Below are 17,443 nucleotides of genomic sequence, written 5' to 3'. Positions count from 1 at the left end.
ATGTTCCAGAAACTGTTCTGTGAGATCTACATATATTGAATCATTTATTTCTTATGACAACATCATTGTACTCATTTTACAGATAAGGGAACTAAGGCACAGAGATATTAAATAACTTGCCCAATGTTATGAAGTTTATGTTTGAAATCAGCCTGCCTGGCTCTACGTTCTGTAGTCTTAAAAAGTGGAGGAAATAGAAAAAAATGTAGGGCAATTCTTCTTTTATTCTTTTATTATTATTTTTTAACCCATTACTTTTCTGAAATACGGAGCAAAGATTGACAGGTGAGCTACCAGAAAAACATTTATATCTCTGAAGAATATGAAAGGTAGTTGGGAGAAATGAGTTAAGGAGAACAGTGAAGATCCACTTTTAGTCAAAGTATTTTCTCATTCCAGTTTCCCTCTGGCTGATGACCAGGACAAAAATGAGGTTAATTAATGAGATACAGTATTGTGCAAAGGTTAGGTCCTCAATAAAATGCTCTTCATATCTAGATAAAAAGGCTGTTTCCTTTTTTTTTTTTTTTCCTTTGAAACAGGGTCCCACTTTGTTGCCTAGGTTGGAGTGCGGTGCAATCATGAAGTTCTTACTTTTAAATTAAGAAGCAAATTCTTGAAATCTGGGTCAACTTGATGATTATAAGGTATTCATTCGGTATCTACTCAAGGATTAAAAGGAGCCATGAGAAAGTATAAATCTGTTTTTGTTGTTGCTCTTGATATTTTAAAAATTTGTCTATGTGTTATATGTTTTTTATTAGGCAAGTCTTTTAGATTAGCATCATTTGCAAATTGGCTGCTGAAACATGCCAGAAGCATCAGAATAAGTAGTTTTAGATTACATTTGTCAAGCTTGGTAGAGATTCATCAATGATATAAACACTCACACATACACACTCACAGTTCCTAAGAACAACAACAAAAAACACATGTCCAGAAATTCTGAAGAAACTCAATGATGAAATGTAAAACTATTCATCCAAATATGTAACTGATTTTAAACAGCCACTCCATTGGAGAAGGGTTCCCAAACTTGATGGCCATCTGAATCACCTGGAAAGCTGTTTAAAAAAAATAGGCTGGCTGGCGCGGTGGCTCACGCCTCTAATCCCAGAACTTTGGGAGGCTGAGGCGGGCGGATCATCTGAGGTCAGGAGTTTGAGACCAGCCTGGCCAACATGGTGAAACCCCATCTCAACTAAAAACAAAACAAAACAAAAAAAAGCCGGGCATGGTGGTGGGCGCCTGTAATCCCAGCCACTTGGGAGGCAGAGGCAAGAGAATTGTTTGAACCCAGGAGGCAGAGGTTGCAATGAGCTGAGATTGCACCATTGCACTCCAGCCTAGGCAACAAGAACGGAACTCCGTCTCAAAAAAACCAAAAAAACAAACAAAAAACAACAACAACAACAAAAAAAACGGGCTACTGGATGGACTATACCATGCCTGTGAACTTTCTATCTCTGTAGCAGGGTTAGGAAAACTATAGCTTGAAAAGGTCCTCAGGTGATTTAGTTGATAACCCAAATTATGATAACACATTTTATTTTATTTTATTTCTTATTTTTTTCAACTTTTATTTCAGATCCAGGGGGTACACGTGCAGGTTTGTTACAAAGGTATTTTGTGTGATGCTGAGGTTGAGAGCACAGTTGAATCCATCATCCAGATAGTGAAGTGAGCATAGTACTCAAGAGGTAGTTTTTCAACCCTGGCCCCCTGCCTCCTCCTCCCTCTACTAGTCCCCAGCATCTACTGTTTCCATCTTCATGTCCATTTGTACCCAATGTTTAGCTCGCACTTGGTGAGAACATACAGTATTTGGTTTTCTGTTTTTGTGTTAGTTTGCATAAGATAATGGCCTCCACCTGCATCCAAGTTGCTGCAAATGACATGATTTTGTTCTTTTTTATGCCTGCATAGTATTCCATGGTATTTATGTACCACATTTTCTTTATGCAGTCCACTGTTGATGGGCATCTAAGTTGATTCCATGTCTTTGCTAGTGAGGATAACACTATTTTAGTGACCATTATCTATGATGGTGGTTCTCGATGTTAGCATATATCAGAATCACCTGGAGGGCTTGTTAAACCACACCTTACTGGGTCCCATCCTCTGCATTTTCTAAATAAATACAGCTGAAGTGTGGTGTGAGAATTTGCATTTTTAACAAGTTTCCAGGTGTTTCTTCTGCTTCTGATGGTCTGGGCACGACAGCTTGAGAACCCCTCAGTTATAAAAACTTTAGAGTAAGACTGAGGAGGGTTTAGGAGAGATGCGTATCACCACTTTGAGTCTATCAACAACCTGGATTCCATGGTACAAGATGGAATCATTGACCACTGAAGAAAAAAAATACTGTGAGTAAGGTATTATTGTTCTAAGGTGTAATTAATCAATTCGGTTGTTTGTGGTTTTAGTGAATTTGTGAATAATGCCTAACCAGGGGCAATACTACATTATACAAAGCCATTTCTTAGCTGACTACCAATGTCTAAGATCTAGTTTCATGGGATTAGAAAGAGTAAAGTTTGGGAAGTAATCTTTTATTCAAGGATGAAATCATAAAATGACAGACATAAAAAAAGGAGATAAGCAGGCGTTTCTCAAGACAGAGGAAAAAAATAGAGAATTACCTCTGGGATTAGGTCTGAATTTTTTTTTTTTTTTTGTCTTAATGCCTTAGTAAGTACTTTACAACTGTTAGTACAGTGTAAATCAGTGTTCTTAGATCCTAAATTCTTCTGAGATGCCAAGCTAATAGGAATAAAGTCAAGGAAGCTTTTCACAACAAAACCTGTGAAGCATCTATATAATTTATGGGGTCCAGTGTAAAATAAATATGCAAGTCCCCATATTCAGAAATTAATAATTTTAAATGGCAACAGCAGAACATTACAGCATGGGGCTCTGTGCAATTAAACCAATCTCATGTCCCCGAAGCCAGCCCTGGGTATAATCAAGAGAGTTTCAGAAGATTGGAGTTAGATTTGAGTCCTATCCCTGACACTCTATATCACTATGAGTGACGTACCTTATCTCATTGCTAGTGAGTTTCTTGATATGTACAGTTTGGAGAATAATCCTTATCTTGAAAGTTTATTGAGAAAAACAAGTTAGGTAATATGTAAAAGTCCCAGTGGTAGTGTGTGGTATATGCAGACCATTAAAAAAACCTCAAAAAATCCTAAATTAAAAAAAAAGAGTTGCTGGGGCTGAAGAGATTATTTATTTTCCCAGTATGGGTGTCATTTTGCAAATTCTTAGAAAGCTGATGAATTATTTAAATGTTTGTTGATTGCCTATAATGTGTTAGGCATCGTCCTAGGCGCTCGGCTTACTGCTGTCCTTGTGCAGATCACAGTCTATGGGAGACACAGCCAATAAACAAGTAGATGAAACCTAATTGTGAAATACAAAAAGTGCAGTGGCATAAAATAACTGGCACAAAGGGTATAATATTAGAGGGAGGCCAGGGAAATCTTCTCTGAAGAGGTTACATTGAGGCTGTTATAATCTAAGGGTGGAGAAAGATCTAGTATAGGAAGTGCATTCCAGGTAGAGGGAGCAACATGTGCAAACTCTCTTCAACAGTAAAGAACTTGGCATGTTTGAGGAACTAAGAGAAGATTAATAGGCTGGAGCCAGAGAATGAGGCAGAGTGCTACGGGATGAATTTAGGGAGAAACATGGGGCCAGATTGTGTAGCCCCTTATGGGTCAATGTCTGGACTTTATTCTATACATGATGGGAACCATTGAAGAGTTTTAAATAGGAAAATGATGTGAGCTGATGAATATTGCCAAAGTCTCTCCAGATGCATTGTGAGGGGAAGAGTTGGAAAAGGCAAAAGAAAACAAGTGAGAGGTTATTGTGGGGGAAAACCTGGTGAGAAATGATGATGGCCTGGACCAGGTTGGTGACAGTGGAGATGGGAAGAAATGGACTGATCTTCTAATGTATTTTCGTGGTGGATGCAATTGAATTTGCAATTAATATGCATGTGGGTGTTAAGAGAGGCAGATGAATCAAGAATGGGTCCTATGTTTCTGACTTAAGCAGCTGGGTGGATGGTAATATTTATAGAAATCCTGAACACGTGGGGAGAAATAGGCTTTGGAAGAAAGCCAAAGGCCAAGTTTTGAACATGCTGATTTTGAGGTGGTGGCAACAAATTGGTGAGTTCAATACATGTGAGTAGAACCCAAAAAGATGTCCCAGTTAGAGCTAACCTGGGTATTATCAGTTTATGGGTGATATTAAAGCCCATGAACACATGATGTTAATTAGGATGATAGTACATAGAAAATAAGGGGGTCCAGGAAAGAGCCTTGTGGATTTATTTAGTAGAAGAGCTATCCAGGGAAACAGAGAAAGAAAAACCAGAGACATATGTATGTAATTATATTACAGAGGCCAAGAGTGGAAGGTCTTTCAGGAAAAAAGTGATTAAGAGGGTTGAATCCTGCTTAGAGAGGTCCAGAAAGGTGAGAATATTAAATAGCCCATTTCATCTGGCAATATGAATTCTTTGTGAATTTGTCAAGAGCAGTTTTGCTATAGTAACAGGGACAAGAAGCCAGACTGGAGTAGGCTGAGGAATGAATGACAAGTGAGGTCATGGAGACAGTGTGTATATTCAATCTTTTGAGAACTATAAAGTACAAGGGAGCAGAAGAAATGAGATGGGCAACGGGGAGGTCCTATGCTATCAAGGTACTTTTCCTATTAATATGAAAAATACCAGGGCATGTTTCTGAACTGAAAGAAATGATACCATCTACAGGGAGAGAATGATGGTGGAAGACAGGGAGACACCTATAAAATACAAACTGAGAGAAGGCCAGAGAAGATAGGTCCTCTATAAAATAAAATTATACACAAAAGCAAAAGGACTCATTCAGAATAAGAGGAAACCAGAGTAAACCTAACATTGTCAGTAATATTTGCAACTGACTAGATCTGTCTTATGATATTGCTTATATTTACATCATTTAACCTGTCTTGTATATTTGTTTCTCTCCTTGACTTGCCAGAGGAGAACGTGTCTCATTTATATGCATAGAATTCCTGACACCTAACACACTGCCTTGGCCATATGTGTGATCAAGGAGTTTCTTGAAATGTTTTAGTGGAAAAAAAAAATGGAAATTTGAACCCCAATCTGTTCTTAAAAGTTGGTAGAAAAAATGCCACAAAATGGCTTTTCACAAGGTAATAAATGGCAGTTCCTGACCTATATGTAAACAAAAATGCAAATTAAAACCTAGGATTGCTGAATTTGGATACAATGAAGTGAAGAAATGGTCTTAATGGAAGGCCAACTCTGTGCTGAATTATCTGGAAAGAACCTTATGACATTGTAATGTTGAAGGTAGTCTATAAGGCATCTTTAAGAATTCAAATGATTTGAGCTTTGGGTGGAGCTCAAAAGGCACCCTAGAATGTTGAAAAACTATTGAGCGTTGCTTGCGACAATTGGGAGCAGTCAAGGTCTAGAAGCTCAGCCAGCCTGACATCATTCAGCCATTTTTGTCAACTTGTCCTTAACAAGGTGGATACATTACTGGATTTAGAAGAAAAGCAGATGAAAAAAGTAGGTTAGTTGGTAGAGTTTGTAATGTGGATTCCTCTGGTGTTGTCTCCAGGCTCATAAGGGTCCAAAGTCATCTCCAGGGAGGAACTTTTGTCCTTCCTGGTAGAGAAGGGAGAAGGGAAAGGTTTGTAAATTTATGTTCTGCTTTCAGGCAAATAGGAGGGCAGAAAGATTTGTGTGTGTGTGTGTGTGTGTGTGTATACCTACATATATACGTGTGTGTGTGTGTGTATATCCATCTTAAATTTCATAGTTCCAAAAAGGCATAATGCACTTTGTTTTCTTGTTTTTCTAGAAGAATATAGATATTGTTTTCCATCCACAAGTTTCAGTAATGAGCATAAAATATTGAGAGAAAACAAACTTAAACTGCTTTCATGGTGCCAGGCTTCAGTTTGGGAAGACTGTTTTATAGAGAATGGTGACAGCAAATTATTCTCAGTGAACAAAGGAATGGTTACTCAGAAAATGCCAGCTTTCTTCATTGCTTAGATGAGATGTTTGCTTCTCCCATATGCAGATCACATTACAAAATAGTTGCAAAGAAGATGAAACTTGAAGACAAAAATTGCAAATTTTGATTGGTTTTTAGAGAGTAGTTCTTTAAAAAACAATTATTTAAGGAATTTCTAACTTTTAGTGGATCTTTCCTATTTCTTATAATGTTTTCAGTCTAAAGTTATCTGTCAAAAAGTGAAAATCTGCCACAAACATAAAAAGTGAACTTACTGTTAATGAAAGCAACTTGCTCACAGCAGGAAATGCAGTTTTACTCCAGAATTTTTCTTTGATGAGCAACCAGTGATAGACTGAAATGGAAGTGCTGGAAATTAAGCAAAACTCTTAATAATCAGCTATATAGAGGATTGTCGTAGAACACATTTGTCAGTTTACTGGGCCGAGACTTAGAGAAGGTTTTGCATTGTCGATATTGCATCTTGATGTGGTGACATGAGTGTGTGGGGCTTGTAAAGGTCACCTCTTACTGGGTCTGTGTGGGGAGCTGATAAGGTCAAAAGTTTAGAAATAATTCTTAAATCTCCACTGAGCAGAAAGGTATCTAAGTTGCTATAATATATAGTTGTCTTAAAGGTCCAGAGATACTGGAAAATATCAAATAATATGTGTTTTATCGGCTGACTAATTTTCAAAGGGTAACTGTTGGTAAGAAACCAAGCATAATGATATGACAGGAGTTAAGTCAAATGTGTCTTCTTTGGAGTTTTCTTTTTTAATTTAGCAATCTTGGAAACGTTTTTCATTCATTCAGAAGTTTTTGTATATATACTACTAGAAAGATCCATCAAGTTATATCATTTATTAAGTATAAAGTAGTGATTTTCAAACTACATTTCGTAAAACCTCAGTTTTTCATAAAATGTCTCTTGAGACTCCTTGGGAAATTAGGCATGTGGTCAAGGGGGCATCACCTTTTGCCACTAGGCCTAACTCAGTAATGAATAAAGATTGAGGAGTCTCAAATGTGGAAAGGTCCCTCCAAGGCAAAGGAGAAAACTATTGTCCTAAATGACACATGCAAATGGCATTGCTTGCTGTATCTATTTATAACTGTATAGATAATGTGTCACATTTTCCTTCAGTGTCTAAGACACTATTTTCTTTTTCATATTCTTCTTTCAGTATGATGTCAGAATAATCATGCCTTCTTCATAAGTTGGTACTCATATTATTGTATCTTTGTGATATTGGCCACTGTAGGGAAAGAAAAATAATTTTCCTTCTACCCTTCTAAATTCTCATCTGAGACCCCTGTAACAAGTTAACAAGAGAAAACCAAACAGAAGTTTATTAACATGTATATTTCATATATTCAGGGGAGAAAACTCAGGGAAAGAGGAAATCTCAAAGAGCTGGCTTAGAACTCTGACTTATGTAGCATCTTCAACAAAAACAATATATTTTTGAGAAGGGACAATACAAAAAAAAGGGATGTTGAGTCTCCAGGGGTGGCAAATTGTGGGAAGATAAACTTAGTCATGTGTGTATAATGATGTGGTCAACAACAAACCACACATTTGACACTGGTCCCATAAGATTATAATAGTGTATTTTTATTATTCCTTTTCTACGTTTTGCTGTGTTTGGAAGCACAAATACTTACCATTGTGTGACAACTGCTAACAGCACTCGGCACAGTCCCATGCTGTACAGGTCTGTAGCCTAGGAGCAATAGGCTGTACCTTATGGCCTAGGTGTATAGCAAGCTATCCCAGCTATGTTTTTGTGAGTATACCCTATGATATCTGCACGAGGACAAAATGATGCATTTCTTATTAAGTGATGTATGACTGTATATGGGAAACTAATGGTAGGTAGATAAAGGCTAGCTGGTATGGTTTGTGGTGTGGATTCCTCTGGTGATGTCTCCATGCTGATAAGAGTCTCAAGTCATCTCTAGGCAGGAACGTTTTCTTTCCTGGTAGAGAAAGGAGGAGGGACACCTTTGTAAATTTATGTTCTGCCTTTAGGCCAATAGAGGGAGGGAAGAAAGCTTTTCTCCCTCTTTTTTTAAATTTCAACTTTTATTTTAGATACGGGGAGTGGATTGGTGGTTTGTTACGTGGATATACTGCCTGATGGTGAGGTTTGGGGTACAATTGATCTTGTCATCCAGGTAGTAAGCATAGCACCCATAGTTTTTAAACTCACACCCCCTTCCTTCCTTCACACCTCTAGTAGTCCCTAGTGTCTATTTTTCCTATCTTTATGTCCATGTTTATCCAAAGTTTAGCTCCCACTTACAAGTGAGAACATGTGATATTTGGTTTTCTATTTCAGTATTAATTCGCTTAGGATAATGGCCTCCAGCTGTGTCCATGTTGCTGCAAAGGACATGATTTCCTTTTCTCTTTCTCTTTTTCTTTCTTTCTCTTTCTTTCTCTTTCTCTTTTTCTTTCTCTTTCTTTCTCTTTCTTTCTCTCTCTTTCTCTCTTTCTCTTTCTCTCTCTCTCTTTCTCTTTCTCTTTTTCTCTTTCTTTCTCTTTCCTTTCTTTTCTTTCTTTATGGCTGTGAAAAAGCTTCTTTTGGTATCTGTTTCTCCTTGCCTTTAGCTCAAAATAATCCTTATGCCAAAGTGGCATATTTTAGGGGGGCATATTCTGCTAGCTTTCTCTTTATTACTTCCTTTTCATGTTTCCCCCAAACATTATCATGAAGGGAGGGATTTATATAAGACAAATCCGTCATGGTTAAGGACTCTTTGAGAGGGAAGTGGTCAACAGAGAAAATCCATGTAGCATCCCCAGCCTCAGATTTCTCTTTGGTCATCACCTAAGTCTCTTCTTTTCCTGTCTCCCTCATAACAGACTTTCCATCCCTACCATGCACCTCATGATATCTCAGATGCCCGTTCTCCTCCCCTTATGAAGAGTAACAGGACACAAAGACAGTAACTAATGTTTAAGAAGGTTTAAAATAGGAAAATGATGAAAGGTATTATTTAAAATGAGGTATAACAGAAAACTTTAAATCTGAATGTATAATTGAACTGTTACTAGTTGATTATTAATAATGTAATTCATTATTTGATTTAAAAGAATAGTTATGTTGCATTTTATTGAACAAATCTTAGGAGTTTAAATGTTCAGAATGTCAGAATTATACCTGAGATATGTATCTGAACCAAGGTAAGATCACAGTTATTATTCTGACTTTTATTATAGAGCAGAAATTATTAGTCTTATATATTATGAGAAGGAAATAAGCCAAATTGAGATGATTTATGTCAGAACCCTTTTTATAGTGTATTTCAACTGTTTTAATTGTGGTAAAATGTGCATAAGATTTAACATTTTATCCATTTTAAGTGTACAGTTTATTGGTATTAAGTACATTCACGTTGTTTTATCAGAACTTCTAAGGAAACATATGGATTGTGATATGTATCTTTGGTTACAAACTTTTATTGCAAATTTTGTTTTTTCCATTTTGCTATTACCCCATTATGAAAGTTAAAGTAAGATAATTCAAGATTTATGGCTAAAAGAAATTAACTGACTAGATACCTGACTGATTTTTCAATTTCTTTAGGAGTAAATTATCTCAGAACTTTATTCCTCAGGGAAAAAGATACCTAATAATTTGCAAACAAACAAACAGAAGTGCCACTAGAAAATGTGGTATCTTCTGTGTATTTGAATAAATTTCTCAGTCTTGAAACATATGAACAGCCATTTGATTTCTTCATCCTTTGGGGGAAATAGGCTTTTTTTTAAATGCCCCCAAAAATAGGGCTTTCAGAATAAACAAATATTTTCCACATACTGCTACTATGATAATTACTGTACTGCATTAAATCCTAACAATAAGGCCTTTTTTGTTTACTAGTCCTGTAAATTATTTTGGAAGAAAAATTGCCCCAGTAAGTAGATACAGTAGTGGGATGAGCAAAACCTATAAGAGCTCCAATATTTTCCATTTTTTTGATAGCTTTTTAGTTTTATTTTCCTCAGGTTTGCATTCTCTACTATAGACTTTCACAGTTCCTCTTGAATTCATGGCACAGTAATGAAACAACATTTGTTAGGTGCCTTATGGTTTTCAAAGCACTTACATGTATGTATATATGTATATATACACACATATATTTACATGTATATACACATGTATATTACATGTATATATACACATATATTTACATGTATATACATATATATTTACATGTGTATATATACATATATACGTATACATGTATACATATGTATATATACATATGTATATATGTGTGTATATATACACATATATATGTGTGTATATATACACATATATATGTGTATATATACACATATATATGTGTATATATACACACATATATATATGTGTATATATATATACACGTATATATACAAAGGATACTATATATATATATATAGTATCCTTTGAGCCTTTTAGGAATCCTTTTAAGTTGAGACAAAGGGGCATCCTCAGTTGAGTTTCATAGATCGAGATATTTAATTTTTCTGATATCATTAGTGACGATTGATTATTTCCTGACTGCTCAGGACCTTTCCCATTTCCTCATAATACACTAATATCCCCTCCCCGTTAATGGGATCTGCTAGGACTGCAACGAGGTGCCCACCAATACCTGGTCATGTGGGCGAGGATGAGACCAGAGCATAGGCAATTAGAGGCTCCCTTTTGAAATGTGAACAATCAGGCTGCCAGAGGTCCAGTTCTGCTTCATCTCAACAGGGGCGTATCCTGATGAGACCATTTGTATTGAGAGAACTGTTGAACTTCCAGCTGCCTTAATCCAGAGCTGCCTTGGTTCCTGTCTTTTCCAGGTTCTTGAACCTCTTGGAGATTCTATGAGTCCCTGATATCGTCTCAATAAATTCCCTTTGGTTTGTGTTTGCCAGAATCTGTTTCTGTTGCTTGCCACCCCAAAACCAGCACAAAGACATTCCCATTGCCATTGTGGTGGAAGTTGGTACTTGGACCCAGATATTCCAGGACTCATTATGTTTCATCATGCTGCTATTATTATTATCATTTTAAAGCACACTATTAAAGCTAAATTAAAAGCAACAATTCACTCATCCTTTAAAAAATGATTTTCAATTTCTCAAATATTTATTCCTGTCCCTTTTTACATTTTTCATGTCCTTCTCACCAAAGAAAGGTCTTTAGTCTTTTTAAAAACTTAAAAAATCATCAACTTTAAAACATTTATTTCCATCAGGTGTTTTGCGAGTGACAGAACATGACAAATAAGAATGATATATCAGGTACAGGCAAATCATTTGTTTTAAGAGAGAACAGATAAAGATGGATATACAGTTACTTGATGTTTGGCTTTCAGAATAATCATGTCTTCTTCTATTTTATAAAATCTTTTTCTTAGAAAGAGTATTTCTAGTTTAGAAGTCTATGTGAAATAATAAAAGAACCCAGAATGGTGTGCTCTGTAGTATTTCCATTTTCTTGGCACTTATTTCATACCTTTCTCAGATATGTTTCCATTAATTCTTTCTGGATGAATTTTTATTTACTAATTTAAATTAGTGCACTAATTTAATAGGATTATGAGATAATATTTTGGAAGACCAGTTATTCATTCAGTTGCTGTTGGGGCAGGCATTGTGCTAGTGCATGTGCATGTGCTTTTCAACAAAATAGTCACTGTTCTCAAAGATTTGAACAGTAACTTCATAATATAGGATATGTAGCTAGTCAATAAGCACATAAAGAGATGCTCAATACCATTAGTTTATCAGGGAAATGCAAGTTAAAGCCATAACGAGATATCACTACACACCCAATAGATTGGCTAAAATTAATGATTGACACTGCTGGTGTTGGCAAGGATGTGGAGCAATTGAAACTCACATGTGTTATTAATGAGAATATAAACAGGTACAAACATTTCAGAATACTTTAGAAAACAGTTTCTCATAAAGTTTAACGTGCACATACCATATGGCCCTGTGATCCCAATGAAAATACATGACCACACAGACTATCACATAAATGTTCTTAGCAGCTTTATTAGTAAAAACCCCAAACTGGAGACAACCCAATGTCCATTAATAGATAAACAAATGAATTGTGGTATATCTCTACAATGAAATACTCAGCAATAAAAAAGAATGAACTATTGATACATGTAACTACATGGTTAAATCTTAAAAATATGCTGAGTAAAGAAACCAGACACAGAATAGTACATATTGTATGATTATATGAAATGCCGGAAAAGACCAGTCTAATTTAGAGGAACAGATAGATGAGTTATTACCTAGGGTTCCCCTGAAATTGGGAAGAAGTAAAAGGAAACTTTCTGGGGTTATAAAAACTTTCTATATCTTATGGTGGTAGTTTCACAGGTATATAGTTTTGTCATAACTCATTGAAATATACATTTAAAATGGGCACATCTTACTGTATGTAAATTATACCTCAGGAAAGTTGACATAAATTTAGGTGAATAGTGTCCCTTAAAAATCTTATTTTGTAAGTCATATGTTAATGTGATTGTACCTAAAATGAAAACATAAGGCATTTTACTGGTTATGTTTTTTGAAATATACTGCTTTTTGGCAATTTTAAACATAATTCCTTTTCATCAACAATGATACAAGATGGAAAAATTATCCAGGAAACCAGCTATATTTTCTACTTATGGCAAACAATATCTTATTTTAATTATGGAACAATAATTAGCCTTCATATCTTTAAGCAGCTTGTGCTATTAGTTTGGGAAAAACATTAAAACAGCAAAAACTATCATTTTTGATGGTGAGAAATTGCGGACCAATCCAAACTAGTTTATCAAATATAAAAGTAATCGTAATTTAAAATATTTCATTCAACATTGGATTGTATATTTTATAAAATTTGTAAGGAAAAACACACTAACATATTGATTAACTTTTCTCTGTTCTCTTAAGTACCTATTCTGATTTATATCACTAAATCTTTTCCACTGATTTACAACTTTTAACAGGTGCCAAATCCCAAACGATGCTTTGATACTATAGGTTAAATTACCAGGTCTTTTTTCTTTGTGAAATAAAATACTATTAAATATTCATTTATTGAGAAGGGCAAATCTGAGCCTCACTGTCAACTAATGGAAAGTAAAAAAAAAAAAATTGGAATATTATAACAAGATTACTTTTAAAATGTGTTTTCCCAACGCCTCAGGCAATAGTAGAAATTCAATATTTTTCTATCATCCATTCTTGTAATACAATTTTAGGGTGAGTGTTTTTGGAAATAATCTTCTCACATTTTTTTTCTAGTACTATTTTATTCTTAGTGTTTTATATTTTATAAAAATCTTTGTACCATAAATCTAGAGATAAATCTAGAGAGGCTTTTAGAAATGGAGACCACACTAAGAGTCTCTTAAATGCTCATCCAGGGGGCTGGATATAGAAAACTGTTCCATTGAGTCAGTAATAGAAGGTAGGTGAAACATTTTATAAGCGGGAATTAGTCAATTTTCCATGTTAAGGATATAATGGTCATATACAGCAGCTGAGATTTATAATTTCTCAAAGTCTGCTTGTAATTTTCTTCTAAAACTTACTAGATGATTTATTTCCTTAAAAGTATATCTTAGTATCACCCAGTGTACTGCTTTTATTTATGATGTATGAAAAAAGTTGTTCTCATTAGGTTATTTTTATCAGATCTAGATAAATAGAAAAATATATGTATTTAAAGAATAATATTAATAAATAGACAGTATTTAGGTCTACCATATTTACATCTAATCATGACAGTATTGTTTTCATGTGGCTAATACAACAACCACAAACTGAGTAGCTTAAGACAACAGAAGTTTATTCTCCCACAGTTACAGAGGCTGAAAGTCTGAGATTAGTCTCACAGGCAGAAATCAAGGTGTCAGGAGGGCCACACACTGTCCAGGAGAGAATCTGTTCCTTGTCTTTTTCAGCTTCTCTTGGGCTATCAGCATTCTTTGGCTTGTAGTTGCATCACTCCACTCTCTGCCTCCATGGTCATTGCCTTCTCTTCTGGATGGTCAAATTTCTTTCTGCTTCTCTCTTATAATGATACCTGTGATTGCATTTGCGGCCCACTCAGATAATCCAGGAAAATCTCCCCATCTCAAGATCCTTAACTCAATTATATCTACAAAAATATGTTTTTCAAGTAAGATAATGTTTACAGGGTCAAGATTAGAACCTCATATATTTAAGGGCCATGATGCAGGCTGTTATAATGACCTAAAAAAATGAAGCTTGCTATTTTAATTTATTGCTCTTCTCCTGTCACCTCAAAGCACACATTTTTAATTTAAAATATTTAGTCAAAAAGACTGAGTATGTTGCATAAGACTGTGTGTGTTGTAATTCACAATAATCATATGAATCTTGGGATTTCTCTGCTTCATGAGTTAGTATCATGTCTCTCCAGTAAGCTAGTAGAGATTTTGAACACAAGATCTATGTGTATTTTATACCATATGACATGTACCTGAGAATTTCCCTGACAATCCAACTTACAATATTCAGTCCTATTGTTAACCACTATATCTATTACATGTTACATTTTTTTAACTCAAATGTGATTACTATATATAGGCCATCTGACAGAATAGATATTAATGATTTTAATGGATCTGTTCAAGAGAATAATGGCATTTCATTTTGTTCATATTAGTTCTCTATCACATCTATTTTTTCCTTTGTGAAAGGAAGGAAAAAGGTAATCAATGAATAAGCCCTTAAGAGAGTGGCGATATAAAGTCTGTTTCACAACATCGAATTATGACAACCTATTATTGTTATGATGAACTGATTCTTGTAATAAGGTATTGATGTAGCATAAATAAAATCCATCCTATTAAAATTTTATTTCCATGGTCTCTCTTAGATACTGGCTTCTGCCCTCAAATGGTATAATCTTTCTTCATCTTAATAGTATCATTTAGCTTTGTAGACCACAGGACATGCGGCTTGTGAGAGAGAAAGGTTATAGCTGCCATAGCATTATGAAGAATGACACTACAATAAGTGCAATACAATGGTATAAATTAAATTTTGTTTTTACATAACAGTTAAAAGATTATGGTTTTATTTAGCCTTGTGAATATTACGAAGCAAAGAGTCATGCTTGGGAAGCCATTTTTAGATTAATGTCAATAACTGTGGTATAAACCAGTGAGGAGATAAACATGCTCAGAGTCTTAGTTTGTTTTATGTGACTGTAACAGAATACCCGAGACTGAGTAGTTAAAAAAAAGAAGAGAAATGTACTTTTCATAATCCTGGAGGCTGGGAAATCCAATATTAAAGCATCTGGCAGGTTAGGGCCCAGTCTCTCTGCTTCTAAAATGTCACCTTGAATGCTAAGTCTTATGGAAGGAAAGAGTGCCATGATCTCACATGGCAGAAGGGGAATTACTTCCACAAGCCCTTTTAAATAAGGGCATTAATCCATTAGTGAGGGTGGAGCTCTCTTGACCTAAATACCTCCCAACACTGTTGCAGTGGGAATTAAGTTTCTAATACATGAATTTTGGGGGACACATTCAGACCGTAGTATTCAGTAAGCACTATTCATTGAACAAATATAAAGAAACTACAGTATTATGAGACTTGTTAAGGGTATAGTTTTGGGCACCTAACTGCCTGTGTACAAATCCTATTGCCATTACTTACTAATCTTATGACTTTGGGAGTCACTTAATTTCAACTAGCAAAGTCTGTTTTCTTCTCCCCTATAAAAAGAATAATAGACACTTTCCATATTATAATTTTGAAGGTTAAATTAGATGAGGTATATAAAGCACTTAGGACTTCCTTGTGCTAAATACTCAATAAACATGAGTTATAAACTTTTTTAATTTTTTTTTTATTCTACTTTAAGTTCTAGGGTATATGTACACAACGTGCAGGTTTGTTACGTATGTATACATGTGGCATGTTGGTGTGCTGCACCCATTAACTCGTCATTTACATTAGGTATTTCTCCTGATGCTATCCGTCCCCCCTCCCCCCACCCCATGAAAGGCCCCAGTGTGTGATGTTCCCCACCCTGTGTCCAAGTGTTTTCATTGTTCAATTCCCACCTATGAGTGAGAACATGCGGTGTTTGGTTTTCTGTCCTTGCGATAGTTTGCTGAGAATGGTGGTGTCCAGCTTCATCCATGTCCCTACAAAGGACATGAACTCATCATTTTTTATGGCTGCATAGTATTCCATGGTGTATGTGTGCCACATTTTCTTAATCCAGTCTATCATTGATGGGCATTTGGGTTGGTTCCAAGTCTTTGCTATTGTGAATAGTGCCGCAATAAACATACCTGTGTATATGTCTTTATAGTAGCATGATTTATAATCTTTTGGGTACATACCCAGTAATGGGATGGCTGGGTGAAATGGTATTTCTAGTTCTAGATCCTTGAGGAATCACCACACTGTCTTCCACAATGGTTTAACTAGTTTACGTCTACACCAACAGTGTAAAAGTGTTCCTATTTCTCCACATCCTCTCCAGCACCTGTTGTTTCCTGACTTTTTAATGATTGCCATTCTAACTGGTGTGAGATGGTATCTCATTGTAGTTTTGATTTGCATTTCTCTGATGGCCAGTGATGGTGAGCATTTTTTCATGTGTCTGTTGGCTGCATAAATGTCTTCTTTTGAGAAGTGTGTGTTCATATCCTTCGCCCACTTTTTGATGAGGTTTTTTTTTTTTCCTGTAAATTTGTTTAAGTTCTTTGTAGATTCTGGATATTAGCCCTTTGTCAGGTGGGTGGGTTGCAAAAATTTTCTCCCATTCTATAGATTGCCTGTTCATTCTGATGGTAGTTTCTTTTGCTGTGCAGAAGCTCTTGAGTTTAATGAGATCCCATTTGTCAATTTTGGCTTTTGTTGCCATTGCTTTTGGTGTTTTAGTCATGAAGTCCTTGCCCATGCCTGTGTCCTGAGTGGTATTGCCTAGGTTTTCGTCTAGGGTTTTTAGGGTTTTAGGTCTAACATTTAAGCCTTTAATCCATCTTGAATTAATTTTTGTATAAGGTGTAAGGAAGGGATGCAGTTTCAGCTTTCTACATATGGCTAGCCAGTTTTCCCAGCACCTTTTATTGAATAGGGAATCCTTTCCCCATTTCTTTTTTTCGTCAGATTTGTCAAAGGTGGTTGTAGATGTGTGGTGGTATCTCTGAGGGCTCTGTTCTGTTCCATTGGTCTATGTCTCTGTTTTGGTACCAGTACCATGCTGTTTTGGTTACTGTAGCCTTGTAGTATAGTTTGAAGTCAGGTAGTGTGATGCCTCCAGCTTTGTTCTTTTTGCTTAGTTTTGTCTTGGCAATGTGGGCTCTTTTTTGGTGCCATATGAACT

The 17,443-nt window shown here is 35.6% G+C and overlaps 1 protein-coding gene across 6 annotated transcripts in view; it reads left to right on the top strand.

Annotated features, from left to right (window-relative positions):
* The window catches only part of TRPM3 (transient receptor potential cation channel subfamily M member 3), a 904,985-nt gene that overhangs the window by 17,442 nt on the left and 870,100 nt on the right, over positions 1 to 17,443 (top strand). The window lies entirely within an intron of this gene.

Source organism: Pongo pygmaeus, chromosome 13 (assembly GCF_028885625.2).
Source record: "Pongo pygmaeus isolate AG05252 chromosome 13, NHGRI_mPonPyg2-v2.0_pri, whole genome shotgun sequence".
NCBI lineage: Eukaryota > Metazoa > Chordata > Mammalia > Primates > Hominidae > Pongo > Pongo pygmaeus.
The sequence above is the reverse complement of the archived record's forward strand: the minus strand, read 5'-3'. Positions and strand labels throughout refer to the sequence as shown.